This window comes from Paramisgurnus dabryanus, chromosome 1 (assembly GCF_030506205.2).
Source record: "Paramisgurnus dabryanus chromosome 1, PD_genome_1.1, whole genome shotgun sequence".
NCBI lineage: Eukaryota > Metazoa > Chordata > Actinopteri > Cypriniformes > Cobitidae > Paramisgurnus > Paramisgurnus dabryanus.
In genome coordinates, this window is record NC_133337.1 from 27,197,516 (window position 1) to 27,219,211 (window position 21,696).

A 21,696-nucleotide genomic window follows, 5' to 3' on the forward strand; every position below is an offset into this window, starting at 1 on the left:
CTACATTGCAAAAAATTATTTTCAAGAAAAAAGTTTCTTAGTTTTGTCTTGTGTTAGTATTTTTGTCTTGTATTCAGTAAAAATATCTAAAAATTCTTAAATTAAGATGATTTTTCTTGATGAGCAAAACGACCCTAGAAAATAAGTCTGGTTTTAAGACAAAAAATATCAAATTTAAGTGATTTTGTGCATAAAACAAGCAAAAAATCGTGAACATTTTTCTTAAACACTAAATTCAAGAAAAATGCAAGAAAATCTTGCTTACCCCATTGGCAGCTATTTTTGCTTGTTTTATGCACAAATTCACTTAAATTGTATAGTTTTTGTCTAAAAACTAGATTTATTTTCTTAAGTCATTTTGCTTATCAAGAAAATACATCTTTATTTAATAATTTTAAGATATTTCTACTGAAAACAAGAGAAAAATACTAAGTAAGAAAGTCATTTTTGCATTGTTGTAGCTCATTTATGCCTTGCCTTTCTGTAAAGTGTCCTTATGTACAAAGCTCACTGTTCTGAGTAAGCGCGCTGTGATCCGATTGGCCAATGCATTGTGATTGGCCAAATACGCAAATCAGTATGCAAATCATAGACTTGTAAAAAAGATGGACGTAGTGTCTGTGACGTCACACATAGGTTTCTGAAGATCGTTTTTAAAGCCAATAGTTGTCGGAGCCTGCCGTCGCCATCTTGCATCACTCACGGATATCCCAAAACGACAGTGTCAGTTTACCTGTCACTCAAGTGGCCACGCCTTTTAATTATGTAGAACTTCATATAATTTATATAATTTAAACGGATGAGTTACGAAAAATTCAACCCCCTCACAGTTGTAATGAAAGGCAAAAGTAACTATATAGACCAAAAACATTTTTTGTACCAAGCTGTTAACATATATTTCTTCTATAAAGTTGGGCATTTTAATATGGGGGTCTATGGGAATTGAGTCCCATTTGGAGCCTCTAGTGGCCAGTCGAAGAACTGCAGTTTAAGTAACTTCTGTATTGGCTTCATCAGAGAGATCGGAAGGTTGCATCTCGGCACAAATGAAATTGTGACGCTCTTACCATGTTTGAAAGATCACCTCCCAAAGCAATAGTGAAAGGAGATGATATTGTTTTTACTACTTTATCAAAAAGAGCCCGAATCTGATCCAGACAACACAGATGTTTAAGTTGATTGATCAACTTTACCAATGCGACTTGAGCAGAACTTCACAGATCAGTAAGGATATAAAGACATAAAACCATGTCTGCATTTGTGATCGTAGAAACGACAAACAACACGCGCTACTCTGCACTGCACAGAACTCGTGTTTGAATCGTCAGATAGACAGTGAACTCTGGAGCTACAAGAATGTACGGTGTGTGGAAAATAATGTGTTTTTTAACCATAAACCACGTGAACACATTATATTATACCAAATACACAAAATAACCTTGTTTTTTAGCAATAAAATAGGTGCTCTTTAAATATGAAACCATCGGCGGTGAATTAGAAGAACCAACCAGACTGTACTTGCAAACTTTGTGCACATCCAGTACTCTCCAAATGTTCAGGAAAATGTGCAAAACACAACCAAAGTAAATAAAACCTAACCATTGATTTCTTATTGTTTCCTCTATTGGAAGGCCAAACAAAGTATTTTGCCTTTCGTAAGAAAAAACACAGCGTCTCCATGACATGACAACGGCAACAACACTACACTGTAAAATGTAATAGCTAACTTTACTTAAAAATAAATAGTGATCATAACTAGTTGCTCCATAATTTGTTGACTCTACTAGCTTACAATAAGTTGACACAGCATTTTGGTGAGGAGAGTAATTAAACTTATCATACTTCAGTAACCTTTACTTGAGAAGTATTAGTGTCTCCACACACTCCCAACACTTGGTGGCGGTAATGCACCATGCTGGATGCCAACCGCCAATACAAATCAACGAAGAAGAGATTGCACATGCGCAGTTCCTCCTGAGACGTTGGATTTGAACCATCACGCGGCAAAAGAACGTTTGTCTGGGGGGGGCGCGCAAGATGGCGACCTGAACGGTTGTGTTGGTACGAGCTCTGAGATTTTTTCGTTGAGTTTGCATCATCTGGGCGAACTTGTACTGTACAAGGTGAGGTGTGAGACCTATCATTAAAGGAGAATGCTTTTAGTTTATTAATAAAAACCTAAACAGAAGACGGTGACTTATTTGATGATCCACATTGCCTGCCAGCGTGCAAAACTTTCAAAATGCCAAAGAACAAGGACAGAAAGTTACATTCTTCGCTTTTTGAAGCATCAGCTGGAGACTTGGATTTATCTCCAAATACTCCAGCGGCCAGTCCTCTCTCAAAAAAACCCTGTCATGAAGAATCCCAAGTCTCTAATGCCGATATACTTCGCGCTGTCAATGCCCTCACGGATCGCTTTTCAGCAATGGAACAACAAATAACCCAGAACTCGGTCGCTATTGTAAATCTTTCAAAAACGGCTGATTTCGTGGCCGAGGAGATGAAGTCGCTATCGGCAAGGGTCAAACATAACGAGAACAAGGTGTCGCAAATCGACCAGGTTGTCCGGATGGTTCAAGTCAAATGTGATCAAGCCGAGATTTACAGTAGAAGATGGAATTTAAGGCTAAACAACCTTAAAGAAACGGAAGGAGAAAACCTTAGATCCAAAGTGCTTGACATTTTAAAGACTCTGACCCCGGACGAGGTAGATGACATCCGATTTTGCGTTGACACGATCCACAGGATTGGACGTCCCGGGACGGGTGGTAATCGCCCTAGACCGGTCATCATCCAGTTCGCGCTCCGGACCTACAGAGAGAAAGTCTGGAAAGCTGCGCGGGATCATTCTGCACTTAAGGAAAGAGGTATTCGCCTGGCAGAGGACCTGACATTTGCAGAAAGACAACAGAGGAAGTTGCTATGGCCAAAGGTAAAGGCGGCGAGAGAAGAGGGGAAGAGAGCTTACTTTCGTGGAGCAGATGCTTTTATTGACGGTGAAAAACTGTCTGTTGACGAATATCAAGATGAATATTGACTGTAGTTATTAATGGCTGTGCTGGCAGCTGAATTTGAAATATCGTGCTCAGTCTTTGAGTCACCAACGTTCGTCCAGGTGATGTCACTCTTCGAAGTTTGGAGTGGATCACTACCGACTGGTTGTTATTTAATTGTTTCAGGGTTCTTATATATCATTGTTCTGACATCCAATTAAGATTATTTATGTCTGATTTTGTTTTTAGTTGTTTAAAGATTATTTCTATTAATGTTAGGGGTTTACGAGACAGCACTAAAAGGAAGTCCATGTTTATTTTTGTTAGGCGTACAAATGCAAATATAATTTTTCTTCAAGAGACTCATTCATGTGAAACTGATGTTAAATGGTGGCATTCCCAGTGGGGAGACAAACTCTTCTGTTGTCATGCTTCTCATCATTCAGCAGGTGTCGCTATTCTTCTGAATAAGTTCAAAGGTGACGTATTGGAATCTGTTACCTCCAAAGAAGGTAGATGGTTACTTTTGGTTGTTAAACTGGATAACTCTGTATTCGTTTTGGGGAATGTTTATGGTCATAATTCTTCAGGTCAAGCTAAAAATATGTCTAAAGAGATCACACAATCTGTATCAGTATTAATGGGGAAATATCAAAATGCTTTTTTGATAATGGGCGGTGATTTTAATGATGCCCCTGATGATTTCTTAGATCGTTTCCCTCCACATACGACACCTTCTTCAAAGTTTAAATTTACTACCTTTCTATGTACCCATTTTTCTATAGTGGATATTTGGAGATTCTTGAACTTTAACGAAAGGGATTACTCATGGAGTAACTCCTCTAGGTCCTTACAGTCAAGGATTGATTTATGGTTAATTGACCCAGGATGTGTTAAGTATGTTACTGAGGTTACTTATTCTCATGCACCTCTTTCGGATCATAAAATGATTATTTTGGTACTCTCTGGTTGTGATATTAAAAATAATAGTATGCGAGGCTATTGGAAATTAAATAACAAATTGCTTAATAATGAGGGCTTTATTACACAAGTTCGAGAAGACGCTCAACAGATTTTTGGGAGTAAGCAAATGTCACATGTGAAGAAATGGGAGTTATTTAAATTTAAAGTTAGGCAGTCTGCCGTAAATTTTAGTAAATTAGTTAAAAATGATCAACTAAATAAGGAAAAGGCACTTATGATAGAATTAAACTTACTTTTGAAAAAAGATAACCTTACAGAAGATGAAAAAGTAAGATTGGAGACATTAAAAACTCAAATTGATCAGATTTATATCAATACAGCAAAAGGAGCATTTATTCGTTCCAGAGCAAAGTGGTTAGAAAAGGGGGAAAAGAACACGAGCTACTTTTTTTCATTAGAAAAACGAAATTATAAAAGACAAATGATTTCCTCTCTTAAAATTGATGATGTACCCACTTCAAATCCAAAATTGATTGCAAATTATGTTGAATCCTTTTACTCCCATTTATATGAATCTGAATTTGATTTGGATAAATGTTCTGGCTTCTTTGAATCAGTTAAGCAATGGGTCCCATCTATTTCGACTCAATTTCGAGACCTTTGTGATGAAAAACTAGGGAAGCAAGAGTTGGTTACAGCTATTCGTTCAATGAAAAAAAATAAATCGCCAGGCACAGATGGTCTCTCAGTTGAATTTTATCTCTGTTTTTGGGATATTATTGAAAATCCATTATTTGAAATGTATAAGGAATGTATTGAATCAAATGAATTATCAACTACTATGAAACAGGGACTAATAACCTTACTCCCAAAACCAGATAAAGATCATTTGATTTTGGATAGCTGGCGACCTATAACTTTATTAAATGTAGATTATAAATTGTTATCTCGTGTTTATGCGGTTCGTTTAAAAAAAGGTCTAAACGAAATTATAAATGAGTGTCAAATCGGGTTCATGGCTGGTCGGCATATAAGCTGGAACATTAGACTGATTTTGGATTTATTAGACTATTCAAATTTGGTGGAATCAGAGGCTTTAATTGTTTTTCTTGATTTCCATAAAGCTTTTGACACTATTGAACATCAATTTATGTATAGGGCACTTAAATTGTTTGGTTTTGGGGAAAGATTTGTTTCTATAATTGAAATGTTTCACAGAGGTATTAATAGTTCTATTAATTTATATCCAAACACTTCTAAAAGATTTCCCATTTGTAGAGGAGTGCGTCAAGGATGTCCTATATCCCCTTTTTTATTTCTTATTGTAGTAGAGTTTCTGTCCATTAAAGTTTTGAATTCTCCAATTGTTCAAGGAATTACCATCTTCAACAAACAGATTAGATTGACTCAGCTGGCAGATGATACTGTTCTTTTCTTGAAAGATAAAGAACAGTTGCCTGCAGCTTTACAGTTAGTAAACACCTTTTCTGTTGCTTCTGGTTTAAGGTTAAATGTAACAAAATGTGAAATAATGTGCCTTTATGAATCAAATGAAATAATGTTATGTAACATCCCAGTAAAAAATAAGATTAAGTATTTAGGAATAAATGTTACAAAAGATAAAGTGGAGAGACAAGAACTAAATTTTTCCCCTAAACTTGCAAAAGCCCAAAAAATATTTAATAACTGGCTTCAAAGAGACTTGACTATTATAGGTAGAGTCCTTCTAACCAAGGTAGAAGGGGTATCTAGGTTTGTTTATCCGGCATTATCCCTCTTTGTTCAAGATTCAATTTGTAAGAAAATTAATGATTTATTTACTAAATTTGTTTGGAGAAATAGACATCATCATTTAAGAAAGGAAGTTCTGCAGGCTCCAAGGAATGAAGGGGGATTCGAGCTTTTGGATTTTTTTGATTTAAACTATACTTTCAAAGTCAAATGGCTCAGAAACTGTCTCCTTAAATCAGACTCAATATGGTTTTTTATACCATACAATGTTTTCAAGAAGGTTGGAGGTTTACGTTTTTTGTTAATGTGTGATTATTCTACTAACAAATTGCCTGTGGCGTTATCCAATTTCTATCAACAAGCTCTCAAGGCCTGGAAGTTATGTTACGTACATAACTTCTCTCCACATAAAGCAATCTTGTGGAATAATGCCTATATTACAGTTAACCGGAAATCTATTTATTTACAGAGTTGGATGGATAAAGGAATTTATTTTGTGTCTGACCTTTTTGATCAGTCAGCTCAATTACTTTCTTATGAAAATTTTATGACTAAATGGGCATTTCCTATTAAATACAGAGAATATTATTCTGTAATTAAAGCCATTCCCACAGGTTTATTGATGTTAATGAGAAGCCATATGTCATCCCTTAACATTTGTAGAATAGATCCTGTTCTTTATTTAAATGGGGTGGATATTAATAGTAAAAAATGCACAAATAAGTTTATTAGGAATCTATTTTATGAAAAGAGATGTATTAAGCCTAGAGGGAAATTTTTTTGGGACAGTTGTTTTCCAGAGACTATTTGGAAAAAAGCTTGGTTACTTCCCTTTCGGTTTTGCATATCTAACAAACTTCGAGAAGTGCATCTGAAAATTCTTCATAATATCTATGTTAGTAATTATACTTTATCAAAATTTATGGATATTGATGAAAAATGTTCATTTTGCTCAGATGAGCCAGAAAGAACTTTACATCTTTTTTTTGAATGTTGTCACTCCAAAAAATTCTGGGAAGATTTATCTATACACTTTCAACAGAAGTCTGGTTATAATTGTGAATTAACATCCAAAGATGTTATCTTGTATTTTGAATCAAATAATCCATCTGTTAAATTTATGATGAATATTATGATTTTATTTGGAAAATTTCATATTCACAAAAGTAGAAGAAATAATTTAAAACCTTGCTTGAAAGTTTTCATGATTGACTTTGATGTATATATTGAGTCTATCCAATGTATTGATAACAAAAAATGTAGAGATACATTGTTATATGCCAAAGAATTGAAGTTAATTGAACATTGAGCTATGCTGTCTCATTTTATTTTTGTAATAGTATTATTTACTTATTTTATTTATTTATTTTTATTATTTTTATTTTTTTTATTTGTGTATTGTAAACCCAAATTCCTTAACATTTTATCTCTTTGGATGTCTTGTCATGTTGTATGTTTGTTCAATAAAAAAAAAAAAAAAAAAAAAAAAAAAAAAAAGAACGTTTGTCTGGATTTGGTTTGAAGGTAAGAGCATGCAAAATGTTAATTTGGAGAGGCCATGTATGTAATACTTCAGTCTGTTTGTAGGTTAAATGTATTTCTACAATTTAGTAAAGTCAGGACTATGTTCTGTTAATGTTCTGAGCTGAGTTTTGTTTGTGAGGTAAGGTTTAAGCTAAAGCTAGCTAACCACCTTGTCATTGTCCCACCTTGTAAATCTCAAATTTCTTAAACTGTAAATATGAATTCATATCGCCAAATGCAATGTGCTTGTTAACTGTTGCGTGCATCGGCTATAACTGGCGATGGCACAGTAAAACTTTAACTTATCTGCTAGCTCAGCTGTTAAGCAGGAGGTCTGTATCAGAATATTCATATATTCATTCGATTTTTAATTTTGAGATTCGAATATTTTTTTCTGTTTTTAACATTAGCATTAATGCAGAGACTGCCAAGCAGGAAGTGCACTTCACGCTCCCGCTCAAGGTTTGTAACTTACTGTTAATGTGCTCCGATATTAAAGGTGGGATATATTTTTCTATTGAAAGGGCATTTGGTATTTTTGTGATTTTAAAATAATTGAGGTTATTTATTTAACATTTTGGCCCAAGCAGAAAATTAAGGGCACCTCAACTCAGCCTGCAATTATTTAAAATTTTCCCAAAATAACTGCATTACTGAAAAATACCAGATACTAAACCTATGCAGTTGCTGCACATGTCATTATGCACAATTAATGAAACTTTCTGAATAGAAAGTTATGATATGAACCAAATAACCATACAACCCCCTTGACTAATTTTAAGCATAAAATACATACATATACAATTTGTTATATTCAGATAGCCTGTTGTAATGGAATGAGTAGCAGGGCAATATACATACATGTATCCTTTATGCCTTACAAAGAAAGCGTTCATTAGAGCTGATTGGATGCACAAGTTGCAGTAATATATTCATTTTCGAGGTTTGTGTAATACTAGTTTTCTGGCCAGTGTGACCTAGTGATTTGTTATTAAAACGCATCCAAAATGACTTCATTAAATGCTCATTTGTCTGTTTCTTTAGGTTCTGTCAGAGTTCTTTCGCTTAACCAGCAAAAACCTCAAAATCGAGTTTTTCAAAGAACTGGACAAATACACTCCTCGCTGTCTTGACATTTTCAAGTCCAAGGGTGGATGTACCGGCCAGATACTTAAGGCGTATTTGCATCATCAAATCGCACTGGGGGTAAGTTTCTCATGCACATTAATGATTTAATGGTGTCAGCAAAATAGTGTAACCACATTGTATTTTCAGAGCTGTTAATTGATGGTCCTTGACCATTTATGGGTGCTATGTATGAAATTATCTTTCAGAATACAGATGTTACTGCTAAGTGAACAGCAGTCCTCCGTGGCCTTCCCATCCTCCTTGGAGATGAGAACAAAGACTTCTTCAAGACATACTTTGTAAGTAGTTTCAGGTGCTAATTTACAGTGGCCGAGTAGGCTTGTCGCGATAGTCGGTGTAACGGTGATTACCAGTGTGTCAGCCTCTTACCGGTTAGATCACTTGCCCACCGCGACACCGTCTTTCACCGTCGTTTTGATATTTTTTTGTAATTAAATCATTTAGTTTCGTTAGAGACAGCAAACATGAATGTGTCTTCTGCCTGAATTCAGCAGAGCTGAACGCGCATCATCACAGAGCAGCCGGTGTCAGATTTCATTTATTCCTGTCAGAGTGTGTGAGGTGAGCGACTGACCAGACGATGGCAGAAGCCGTATGCTTACTCATTTTTGTTATAATATACATATATGATGTTTAATGTAAGCGAGATCGTTTTGTTGTTGCGTTTTTCATTACAAATAATAATAAACCCATCATTCAAGCAGCACTTTATAGAGGAGTAGCCGGATGCTCTCCTTGGGACTGGCAGGTTCTGAAGTACCTGTGCACATTGACTCAAGCACTTAATTAAACCAGCTGTTGCGCTCGCATTGCATGCAAATTCATATGAGATTTAAAGGAATAGTCTACTCATTTTCAATATTAAACTATGTTATTGCCTTAACTAACTATATCCCTCTATCATCTGTGTGCTTGCACGTAAGCGGTGGAGCGCGCTGCGACACTTCGATAGCATTTAGCTTAGCCCCATTCATTCAATGGTACCAATCAGAGATAAAGTTAGAAGTGACCAAACACATCAACGTTTTTCCTATTTAAGATGAGTAGTTATATGAGCAAGTTTGGTGGTACAAAATAAAACGTAGCGCTTTTCTAAGCGGATTTAAAAGAGGAACTATATTTTATGGCGTAATAGCACTTTTGTGAGTACTTCGACTCGCCTGAAAAGTCCGCTCCCCTTCTCCCTCTCATAATGGGAGAGGGAGGGTGTTACTGCGCCGAGTCGAAGTACTCTCAAAAGTGCTATTCCGCATTAAAATATAGTTCCTCTTTTAAATCCGCTTAGAAAAGCGCTACGTTTTATTTTGTACCACCAAACTTGCTCGTATAACTACTCGTCTTAAATAGGAAAAACGTTGATGTGTTTGGTCACTTCTAACTTTATCTCTGAGTGGTACCACTGAATGAATGGGGCTAAGCTAAATGCTATCGAAGTGTCGCAGCGCGCTCCAGCGCTTACGTGCACGCACACAGATGATAGAGGGATGTATCAACTCTTCTTAGTTAAGGTAATAACATAGTTTAATATTGAAAATGAGTAGACTATTCCTTTAAGACAGCCTACGCAAGCGCTGCATTTAAACAGTTGCATCTAATTCAAATTAAAAAAGTAAGCCCCTCCCACCCTGTGAAACCGGTATCATCGGGGTTGTCACGCACCGATTAACCGGTGGGAAAATTCTGTCACCGCAGCAACCCTATGGCCGAGAGGGGTCACAACACATGCATTGCAAATGCCACAGCACCTCCAGATTTGGAAACAACAGTGTCATAAAAGTGGCCTATTATTTTCATATATGCCATATGCAATTTCGACATGCAATGCAAACTGCACAGTAGTAGAGTAGAGCTGGGCCATAAATTGACTGCAATTCTCATGCGTATCTTATCAGTAAAGCTGGTTTCATGATTAGTAATAAGTCGCCATCACCTGCTTTCAAATGCAGCAGCATTTACTACACAGAGCCGTATTTTACTGAGAAGCTAGGCAAAATCATGTTCGTAATCGTGAAATTTCACCTCTGATAATGCATGAGATTTTGCCGAGCTTCTCTGTGAAATACGGCTCTGTGTAGTAAATGCTGCTCCACCTGAAAGCAGGTGATGGTGATTTACTATTAATCACGGAGCCAGCTTTACTGATGAAATGCGCATGAGAATCGCAGTCGATTTCTCGCCCAGCCCTACTGCTCAGTACAATGTGTAATGCATAGGTTATGCTTATTGGAAATTTAAGTTAAAAGGACCTCTGGCTAGTTTAACAAATTAGCCTTTTTGGGTTAGCCCTAATGTTTTGCCCCACAAACGTGATAGAAGAACACTCCAATGTTTTTGTTGTAGCGATATTTTAAGAAATGTTTACCCATAATGCATTCTGGACTGATGTAGATGGCTCCAAGCGCTGCTACAAACACAAGGCAAATAAACAATAACGTTATCAAGATAAGCTATTACCTCAGTTAGCGAGCGAAATATACCTTCCTCCGTGTTTACGGCATGTTGAGGCTCAAATTGGAAAGGCTTGAATGGCAGACATTTCGCTCGCTAATTGAGGTAATCGCTTTACTTGATAATGTTATAGTTTATTTGCCTTTTGTTTGTAGCGGTGCTTGGACCGGTCTACGTCACGGTCCATAATGCATTATGGGTCAAACAAACAATGGTGACTTACTAGTAGAAAGGTTGTCTTAAAATATCTTGCTACAACAAAAACATTGGAGGTGTTGTTCTATCACGTTTTTGGAACAAATGGTAGGGCTAACTCAATAAGGCTAATGTGTCAAACTAGCCGGAGGGTACATTTCATAAGCTTCCATTAGGGTAGGATGCTTTGTTAGCAGCAAGCATAAAAGAATCCGTCATATGACCCACTCCCCCACCATCCTCGCATACCCTTCTCACCTTTTTTTAACCCTTGACCAGTTTGCATGATTGTTTAATGGTACACATCTTCAGGTGTTAATGAGAGGGTTCTACTAATCTCACAAATGACCAGCGTAAGAGTGAAATGATTATGTACAAAAATGTCAACTGTCCTCTGGGACAACAGCAAAGCCTTGTTAGAATTGTAGGTATTTTTTCTTCTCATATGTTGTTTCCCTGTTGAATATGGCTTATCCATTTTACAGAACTGTCAATAGAGTGCAAGGTTTGTGTTATCACATTGTAGAATAGCTAACTGTTGTCATCAGCTAATGCCTCTTCAGATGTAAATATGAGCAGATGTGAGATACCCTCAATTGGTCCTGATCAAGACTACCTATCAACCTTCTTTCTAAAGTGGCTGCTTTGTGTTTTCTACCTAAATGCAAGGTTGTATATCAATGTGGAATTGTGTAATAATATCTCATGTTATTGTGTTTTTAGGACTGTGATGAACCGGAACTGGCCAACACCTCCATTGAGATCCTAACAGTAATCCCTGAAGGTATCCCACCTCAAGGAACACACCAACATTTTGGGTTTTTAGCTTATTCACTGTATTCCCCAGAGTTAGATAAGTCCATACATACCATTTTTATCTCTGTGTGTCCTGTAACTTTGTCTGATGCACCCACCGCTAGCTTAGCTTAGCACAAAGATTGTAAGTAAATGGCTTCAGCTAGCATACTGCTCCCTATAAGTGACAAAATAACGCAAACATTTTCCTATTTATATGTTGTGATTTGTATAGTCACAGCGTATACAAATAACAAGGTCATATGAGACACAGCCATCTTCTAACAGTATACATACAGGGAACTATAGAAGCACTGCTACTTGGGTGGAGTGATTTGCTCGCAGCACCAGAGAAGCCCCCTGGTGAGGAGAGAGTTGTGCTAATCCCTCCGCCCAAGTATCAGTGCTTCATCTGAGAATATAGTTTCCTGTATGTATACTGTTAAAAGATGTCTGTCTCATATCACCTTGTTATTTGTACACACTGTGACTATACAAATCACAACATATAAATAGGAAAATGTTCGCGTTAATTTGTCACTTATTTGGAGCAGTATGCTAGCTGGAGCCATTTACTTCCAGTCTTTTTGCTAAGCCAAGCTAGCGGTGGGTACGTCAGACAGAGTTACAGGACACACAGAGATGAAAAAGGTATGTATGGACTTATCTAACTCTGGGGGATACGGTGAATAAGGTAAAAACCCAAAATGTCTGCATGTTCCTTTAAGGCCCAAAATTCAATCACTCAAAAATCTACTGTGCAGTGAGTAGTGAAGTTCTTTGTTTTACACACACACACACAAACACACACACACACACACACACACACACACATACATTTATGGTGTATCTACATTATTGATGGAAATATATTTTTTTTGTCATTTGGTCTTGGTTTTGTGTAATGGTGAATGTGTGATTTGTTGGGTTTTTATGTCTTTTTTCAAAATTCAAATTCTCTCTTATTGGATGTGCAGTTCACTGTATTGATCTGTTTCAATCAAATAAAGTGTTTCATTGATTAATTCAAACTGTTGTCTCTCTTAGTTTCAACAACTTAAAACTTTTGAGTAAAGTTTACTTGAATATTTTAAGGCAATCGGTTTCCTAAGATTTCCTTAGTATTGTGAACACTTAGCCTTGTAAGGATAACTTGCCTTAATGAGTACTGCTAACTGAACATAACTCAGTTGTCTGAACTGACATTTCCTTAGTGACGGGAGCTAATGATTTTTAAGTTCACTTTACTACCATGACATGAGTTGTCTGTACTAAAAATTTTTTTGTCATCATAACTAATGATTTTGCGTTAACTGTACTCAAGTGTACTAACATGATATGAGTTGTCCTTACACATTTCTTCTCAGCTACAACAACTTAAAAATTGATTGTCAACTTTACTTTAAAAATTTGAGGCAATCGGTTTCCTAAGTTTTTTTAAGTAAAGTCAACAAATTACATTTTACAGTGTACAGCGCGAATGAAAGTTTTCATTTTTCAATGAAAAATGTTAAACTAATGTACTTCAAAGTCCATAGGGTTAAAAAGTAGTCTGTATTTTCTTAAAGTGTTTATAAATTTAAGCCGCTGTCAGTGAGGTTATATCCATATGCACAACTTTGTGAAAAGTAAATTATGGATAATCATGCTCATGAGTTAAAACATTTAACTTGGCAAAGACAAGCTGTTTGTATTTAAACTTTTACCCTAATTCAGTTCTCAGTCGACTCGTCTTTACAAACGGAGGGATGTCTAAATGATTATCTGTGGTAATCAAACCCTGTCAATAGATCTTAACTTGCATTGAACCCCGAGCACATCATTAAAGAAAAATCGATGGTTATGCTTACTGTTTGTCAACATTATACGTCTCCATCCATTTTTTATGAAACATTCATAGAATCCACTGCCCGATTTCAACATCCTAACTTATTTTTAATCTTGTTTTCTTAACAAGGCTGTTGTTGTTGTGTTCGGACACAGCATTAGATTGCATCACAACATCTCAAATCTGACATGTTAGCCAACATGAATGAGAATCAAATGACTCTTTTGCCATCCCATCCAGTTTTATCCCATGCAAACCATATCAAGTAAACTACAAAGTTTGCCTTTGTGTGATCTTCGGCATTGGGCGATCATTTCTTTTCGACTGACTTTGTTTTTAGCTCGACCACACTCATTTTGGACAATCCTTTATTTCATCATTACGCACACAAACATTAAAGGGATACTGGAAATTCTGTCATCATTTACTCGGCCTGATGTTGTTTTAAACCTGTATGAGTTTCTTTATTTGTTGAACAGAAAAGAAGATTTTTTGATAAATGATGATAACCACACAGCCATTGACGGCATACTGGATTACATTTGAGCCAATAAAAATGAACTTTCATGCAAACAAAGATACAAAATGAAAACACGATGAAAATGAAAATAACAAACTCAAAAGCAAATCTAAGCATCTTTTTAGCAAATCGTTTACACTTACGATCGCCATTCTGGCACAGACCTCTCATGTGGGCGGGACTTAATCACGCTTTACTCTTATTGGCTAGTGAGACTGGGATTGATAGCTCCCTAAAAAGGAAGTTTAGATTTATCTGGATGCAGTTTTCTGTATCATTTAGTTTTAGTTTGTATGCCAAGATGTTTAGAAAACAATTAGAGATTGTGGTTTATTTAAAATCTGTTAACTTTACTATTTTAATTTTCAGCTTGTTTTTCTTCGTTCTCATTTTTATCTTTGTTCATTTCTTGAAAGTTTGTGTGTTTTTTATGGCACAAAGGTACACTGCAAAAAAAGATTTTCAAGAAAAGATTTTCTTAGTATTTTTGTCGTTTTCAGTAAAAATATAAAAAAGTTCTTAAGCAAAAAAATCTTGAATATTTTTCTTAAACAATTCAAGAAAAATTTGCTTACCCCATTGGCAGATTTTTTTGCTTGTTTTAAGCACAAAATCACTTAAATTTAATATTTTTGGTATAAAAACTAGACTTATTTTCTTGGGTTGTTTTGCTCATCAAGAAAAAGCATCTTAGTTTAAGAATTTTCTAAGAATATTTTTTTCTTGAAAATCATTTTTTGCAGAGTAATCCCATAGATTAGAGGTCTTCACGGGTCCACCCGAGACCTGAGTGGGTTCGGATTTTTAAATTTTCACCTGTGCCTTGTTCACGATAGGGCTGGGTATCGATTCAGATGTTCCAGATCGATTCGATTTCGATTCACAAGCTATCAAATCGATTCGATTCCGATTCTCGATTAAATTTTCGATTCTGGTTCTCAGGTAGGTTTTTATACTCGATTCTCGATTCAACTCAATGAATATAGATTTAATACACATACTATATTAATAAAAAAGAACAGTGAACAGCAGTTTACAAGTGGGTAATTAATAAAAAGAAATTAAAAGCCACAACACGTCTTGCTTGCCAAATCTAAAATGCTTCCATTCCTCCGTTCAATGTTTGCGGAAATACATATGAAAAAAATCGATTCTGCTCTTTGAGAATCGATTTTTAATCGACCACGTTTTAAAAATCGATTAATCGAAAAATCGATTTTTTTGCCCAGCCCTAGTTCACGAGTCGTGTGTAATATTAGCGGCATCGGGTCACGGGAAATTTAAAATGAATGTGTTTTTGCAGAAACGGACCCAAGAAGTCCCGAACTCTCTCGTGTGTGTGTATCAAATCCGTTTTCACACCCTCCTCTGTTTGCGACATCGTGTGGCTGGCGGTATATGTTAATTTTCACTGGGGCAGACCTGTCAATCAATTTTGAATGCACATTTTAGCGGTTACCTTGGTGTCGTCGTCAGATAAGAAATAAATAAATGGAGCAGCGGGCCACCAGAGTTTCTTTCTGACTGTCTGCAGACCGCACACACATCGATGCTGATTACAATCAAGTCCAGTCGGGTAAAAAATATTGCCGTCAAGTCTAATTTTCTCGGGTTTCTTTAAAAAAAAATCTGTATGCATTTTGGGTCAGGAACATTTCTTTGGACCCGAGAAGACCTCTACCATAGATGGCACACATTGACCTCTATAGTCCAAAATTTTCATTTTGAGGTGAACTATCCCTTTAAGCTATACAGTAGCTATCTAAATGGAAATGGTGTTTTAGTCTTACACAATGCTATCATTAATTATCTTTGGTACAAATGAGGAAAATACCAAAGGTCCCAAAGGGGAAATTTACAGATAAGTACACAAAATCTTTCTTTGTAATATCTGCACCATATCTCTATTTCTTAGTGTGGGAGTTGACACTCAGTGTTGTGTGTGTGTGTGTGTGTTTGTGTGCGTGTGTGTGTGTGTCCAGATGTGTGATCTCTGTTTCCTTTGCCCGGTTGTGCAACCAGCGTGAATCATCAGGCCACAGGTCATAAAACAGTTACTCAAAGGACTTAAACACAGACACTGGACTTTGGAGACGACCGGTGCGCAGCTTTACCTGTGGCGATGTGTGCGTGTCATGTGAGTTTCATTACCGCGAGAAATAGAAAGCAGTTTCTTCTGAAACACAGAGAGAGAGAGAGACAAAGTGATGTGAGCGAGCATTTGATGAAGGGAAGCAGCACGGTCGCCTCTTTTACTAGCACCTGTTCTTCAGCGTGTCTAAATAGATCGTAGAGAAAGAGAAAGAATAGTAGGTGAGTACGCATCGCCCAAAAACGTTATTTTAAAGAGTATTTTTCATCTGTTCACTAAAGCTGAGGTGTTTATGCTTCTTGTCATGTTCACATGGGTTGCTTTTGGCCCAAATTTAAACTTTTACACTATAATCTGTTGTTAAACTAAATGCGGTACTTACTGTAAAAGAAATACATTTGCTTAAGTGAGTTTGAAGATATGGATTATTTGAGCTTTGTCATGTTTGCTTTTAGGGTTAAATGAAGTTTAAAACATTTTGACCCACGCTCTATTCCCGGTTATGTCATATGATAAGTTATGTCATGTTAACCAGCTGTCGAAAGAAGTTGTTAAATAGGACAACAACAACTTGTAATGTTTATCCATCGGAAAGACAAATCTTTATAAGCTGTATCGTTTTTCCTAGGAGTTTGCTAAGGATGTTTCTCTTGAGAAAAGACTTAAAGGGATAGTTCGCCCAAAAATAATAATTTCATTTGATGAAAAATGTGTTGCTATCTTTCATTGCACATTTTTTGTGTCTGAATAGTGATATCCACAAGAAGAAAGTAGTAAATAATAAGTTTGACACAAGTTTGAAAAGCGTCACTATGGGAGTGGATGGTGCCCGAGGTGTAGTTTATATAGTGTAGTATATATAGTTATATAACTCTATATAAAATACTGTATTTTAAAAATGCTCATTTGCATCATTTCTCTTGTCATTACGAGAAACATCAGAGACAAAGTTAATTCCTTTAAAAAAATAACCGAGAAATCTCCAGAGCGATCAAAAAGTTCACGTTGAACTGAAAGTTGTATTGTAGTAGATGTGTGTGTGTATGTGTGTGTGTGTGTGTGTGTGGTTAGGATTACACGCACAGTCAGAACAGCAGAGGAAGGCTTGTGACTTCTGAAATGAATCTGTTCTAATAGGCTGGCCCCGGATGACTGTGCACCGTGATTGGCCGAATGACGTGTTCGTCAAACTTGTTTTGTTTGTGGTTGGTTGGCGGGTCCCTGGCGGAATGCCAGACCTCCTGCGGGGATTTACCGCTTTCTTAGGAAAAAGATGTGCTGTCTGGGGTTTCCGGGGGACTGAGGCCACACTACAGTTGTGCGAAAGGCACGCTTTCATATCTCTCTGTGCTTACGACGCATGTGAAAGCGTACCGTACTCAAAGCCATATCAAAGTTTTTGAAAGCAGTGACAGGTTTAGTCAAAGAGAAATTTGTAACGCAGAGGGACGTCTTGCTTTTCTTTCTGAGAGTTTTGAATTGAGTTTAAAGGTTAACTCGAAAACAAAGAGGTTGCATTTATGAAGCGCTTGAGGTGAAATTGCCCAACATGCGCTTAAGCTGCTTGCACACAGGCGACAGGAAGTGGGTGTGTCCAGCTATGCGACAAAGTTGAACTTTATGCAAATGAGGAGCGACTTTTGGGAGCAACAACCAATGAGAGTGAGGCAGTAGTGTTCACGTCTTTCGTCATACACGGTTTCATCGGACGCACGTGCGGTGGCGCGATACTCGTTTGGTCCAAACTTAACTTCCGGTTCACCAGAAGTTACGTGTTTAACTTTACAGTTTACCGGAAGTTACGTGTTGACCACGAAATACTGTATAGTATTCAAAAAACAGTAGGCGAGGCATGAATTGATAGTATTTTGCAAAATGAGTACCTGGATGAGCTACTTCTTCTGGCAAGATCCCGAAGTGTTCATTTGATGGACAACGCAGCTCTATTCAAATGCAGATACATATTTTAAACAGCTGTCCTCTTTAAAAATGGCTAATAAAGTCAGTAAGATATTTGACAACAACCTTAAAGTGAGAATAGGGAGTGAAACCTGGAGTCCTGTGGAGGCAGCGTTGAAGGTGATGCCAAAAAAGAACATTCTTTGGCCGGACTAATAGTTGTTGTAAAAAGACACTACTGAGGAACACAATGTTCAGCTCTGTGTTTGCCAAGAGGTACTGCAATGATAAACAAGGATCACGTGGGTCCGGAAAATGTCACTGAGATCCTTCTAAAAAATGAACAAAACAATTTCTCAGTTTAAACAAAAACCTGACTCTGATTCCCTTTGGATACTGTTATTGTTTTGTGATTGAGTCATTCTGTGGCCGCTGTGTGACACACGTCGCCCGGGGCCGTGGATGGTGGATAACTTCGGCCTGTTGTCTGCACTGAATTTGCCGCAATCCCAATCGTGTCATGTCAGTATCCATGTGTCAGTAAAACCTTAGCTTTTTATTATTATTGTCCTCTTTCAAACTGAAAATGTCTGTCTGTCTATCTGTCTGTCTGTGTGTGTGTGTGTGTGTGTGTGTCTGTCTGTCTATCTGCCTGCCTGTCTATCTGTCTGGCTGCCTGCCTGTCTGTTTATCTATCTAGCTGCCGGCCTGTCTATTTATCTGTCTATCTGCCTGTCTGTCTATCTATATGTTGCCTGTTTGTCTATCTGCCTCCCTGCCTGTCTGTAAATTTATGTGCCTGCCTGTCTTTCTATTTATCTGTTTCCTGTCTATCTGCCTGCCTGCCTGTCTGTATATCTATCTGCCTGCCTGCCTGTCTATCTGTCTGCCTGTCTGATAGACAGACAGGCAGATAGGCAGACAGATAGACAGGCAAGCAAGCATATAGATAGACAGACAGGCAGAAAGACAGACACACGCACAGATGGTAGACAGACAGACTGTCTATATGTCTATCACCTGTGTTTCTGTCTATCTGTCTGGCTGCCTGCCTGTCTGTATATCTGTCTGCCTGTCTGTCTATCTGCCTGCCTGTCTGTCAGTCTGTCTATATGCTTGCCTGCCTGTCTGTTATCTATCTGCCTGCCTATCTGTCTGTCTGCCTATCTGCCTGTCAGTATATCTATCTGTCTGCCTGTTTATCTGTCTGCCTGTCTGCCTATCTGCCTGCCTGTCTGTCAGTCTGTCTGCCTATCTGCCTGTCTGTATATCTATCTGCCTGCCTGTCTGTATATCTATCTTCCTTCCTGCCTGTCTATCTGTCTGTCTGTCTGTCTATCTGCCTGCCTGCCTGTCTGTTTATCTATCTGCCTGCCTGTCTATCTGTCTGCCTGTCTGTCTATCTGCCTGCCTGCCTGTTTATCTGTCTGCCTATCTGCCTGTCTGTATTTCTATCTGCCTGCCTGTCTATCTGTCTGCCTGTCTGTCTATCTGCATGCCTGTCTGTCTATTTGCCTGTCTATCTGTCTGCCTATCTGCCTGTCTGTATATCTATCTGCCTGCCTGTCTATCTGTCTGCCTATCGGCCTGTCTGTATATCTATCTGCCTGCCTGTCTGTCTGTCTGCCTATCGGCCTGTCTGTATATCTATCTGCCTGCCTGTCTCTCTGTCTGCCTATCGGCCTGTCTGTATATCTATCTGCCTGCCTGTCTCTCTGTCTGCCTATCGGCCTGTCTGTATATCTATCTGCCTGCCTGTCTATCTGTCTGCCTGTTTGTCTATCTGCCTGCCTGTCTATCTGTCTGCCTGTTTGTCTATCTGCCTGCCTGCCTGTCTATCTGTCTGCCTATCGGCCTGTCTGTATATCTATCTGCCTGCCTGTCTATCTGTCTGCCTGTTTGTCTATCTGCCTGCCTGTCTGTCTATCTATCTATCTGCCTACCTGTCTATCTGTCTGCCTGTCTATCTATCTATCTGCCTGCCTGTCTGATAGACATTTAGTTTAGACAGACACACAGATGGTAGACAGACAGACTGTCTATATGTCTATCATCTGTGTGTGTGTCTGTCTGTCTATCTAGCTATCTGTCTGCCTGTCCGTCTGTCTATTTGCCTATCTATCTATCTATCTATCTATCTATCTATCTATCTATCTATCTATCTATCTATCTATCTATCTATCTATCTATCTATCTATCTATCTATCTATCTATCTATCTGTGAGTGTGTCTTTCTGGCTGTCTGTCTATCTGTCATCTATGTTTGTCTATCTGTCTATCTGTCTTTATAGCTACAAAACAATAAGAACAATGTCTTGAGAAAGTCTACTTTATCTGCAGTTCTTTTACCGCCCGCAAGATGGCAGCGTCAACTCTTAATCCGCCCCGTTTCCTAAAACCATCCCATTAAACTGCAATTATGTTTTTCTAACAAACCCTGGCAAGTCCCTGACCACAATTGTTGATTTACTGTCTGACACGTGTGCCGCTCTGACCCAACACATTCTTCCCGTTGACGTTTGCAACACACAAAATTCAGAGGTTTCTGAGTTTAAATGGCAGTAAAAATGACAAAGCACTCCATTTCTAAGAACACACGACAGCATGCGTGCGTGTGTGTGTGTGTGTGTGTGTGTGTGATCTCCCACTGCACCATCATTACCCGGAGCTGGGGACCACTCAGCAATGACAGGCCTTTTAATGAGCCCATTAACAGAGCAGCAAAGACCGGGTTAATACCAGGCATCATTAGCGGCACAGCGGACGCAGAACGCCCCGGGGAGGGGGAGCGCCTACTTCAGGCAAGCACTCAGGGCCGGTGAGGGCATGAGGATGGGACAGGTGGGTGTTGCTTTGGTCATAGGTCATGATAACTTGAATATTGAGGCAAACATGTACAAATTAAAACAGGATGGGGTACTTCTGTGGCTGTGTGGTAATGGCTTAAAAATACCAAAAATGCAACCGCCGGGTAAACAACTCAACTGCAGTGTCACAGAGATTTTGGTTTTGGGGATTTGAACGAAAAACACTGTGGTTAACATTGCAAGTTTTTTTCTCAATAATTCCTCCCACGCTTTGTACTAAGACCAGGTCCGGTGTTGTTTTATTGGGTGGTTGTGAGTTTTGCACGGCACCTCTTCTTTGAAGAAAGCAATTATTCAGTGAAAGCCATCTACCGCCTACAATGGCATGTCGGAACACAGACAGAACTGCATTATTATGGCTTTTAGCTATAATAGCATTATATAATAGATGGTTCAAGTCCTGAATGCCGATTGGTCAATGTACAGTACTGGTATATATCAGTCATGTTAAAATACACAATTATTGTGCAACCCTAACATTGCACAGTCACTACAGCAGATTGTTATTTGTTTTGCATGTATTGCGACATGAGATTATGACATCGTCATACATGAAAGCAACTCGCATACGGACCAACATATAATCATGGTTTTTACACACTGATTGTGGGGAATGAAATGTGTCAGATGTGACCTGGTGGGTAGTGCCTTCGATGTGATTTGAATCCGCTTCTTTCTCTATCTGCTACTATAAATCTACATTGATGAATTCCCCATAAATATCACCT

General features: G+C 38.0%; 2 long non-coding RNA genes across 3 annotated transcripts in view; both read left to right on the forward strand.

The window, feature by feature from the left end:
- Nucleotides 1–21,696, forward strand: part of LOC135779406 (uncharacterized) — a 66,151-nt gene that overhangs the window by 21,822 nt on the left and 22,633 nt on the right. The gene's annotated exons all lie outside the window — the stretch shown is intronic.
- Nucleotides 7,131–11,824, forward strand: LOC135779215 (uncharacterized). Of its 2 annotated transcripts, XR_010544717.2 has the most exons (5): nt 7,131–7,175; nt 7,586–7,637; nt 8,220–8,381; nt 8,510–8,602; nt 11,691–11,824. It is a non-coding gene; the product is annotated as an uncharacterized lncRNA (long non-coding RNA). The 2 variants fall into 2 exon arrangements; XR_010544718.1 differs by lacking the exon at nt 7,586–7,637 and having other exon boundaries at nt 7,135–7,175.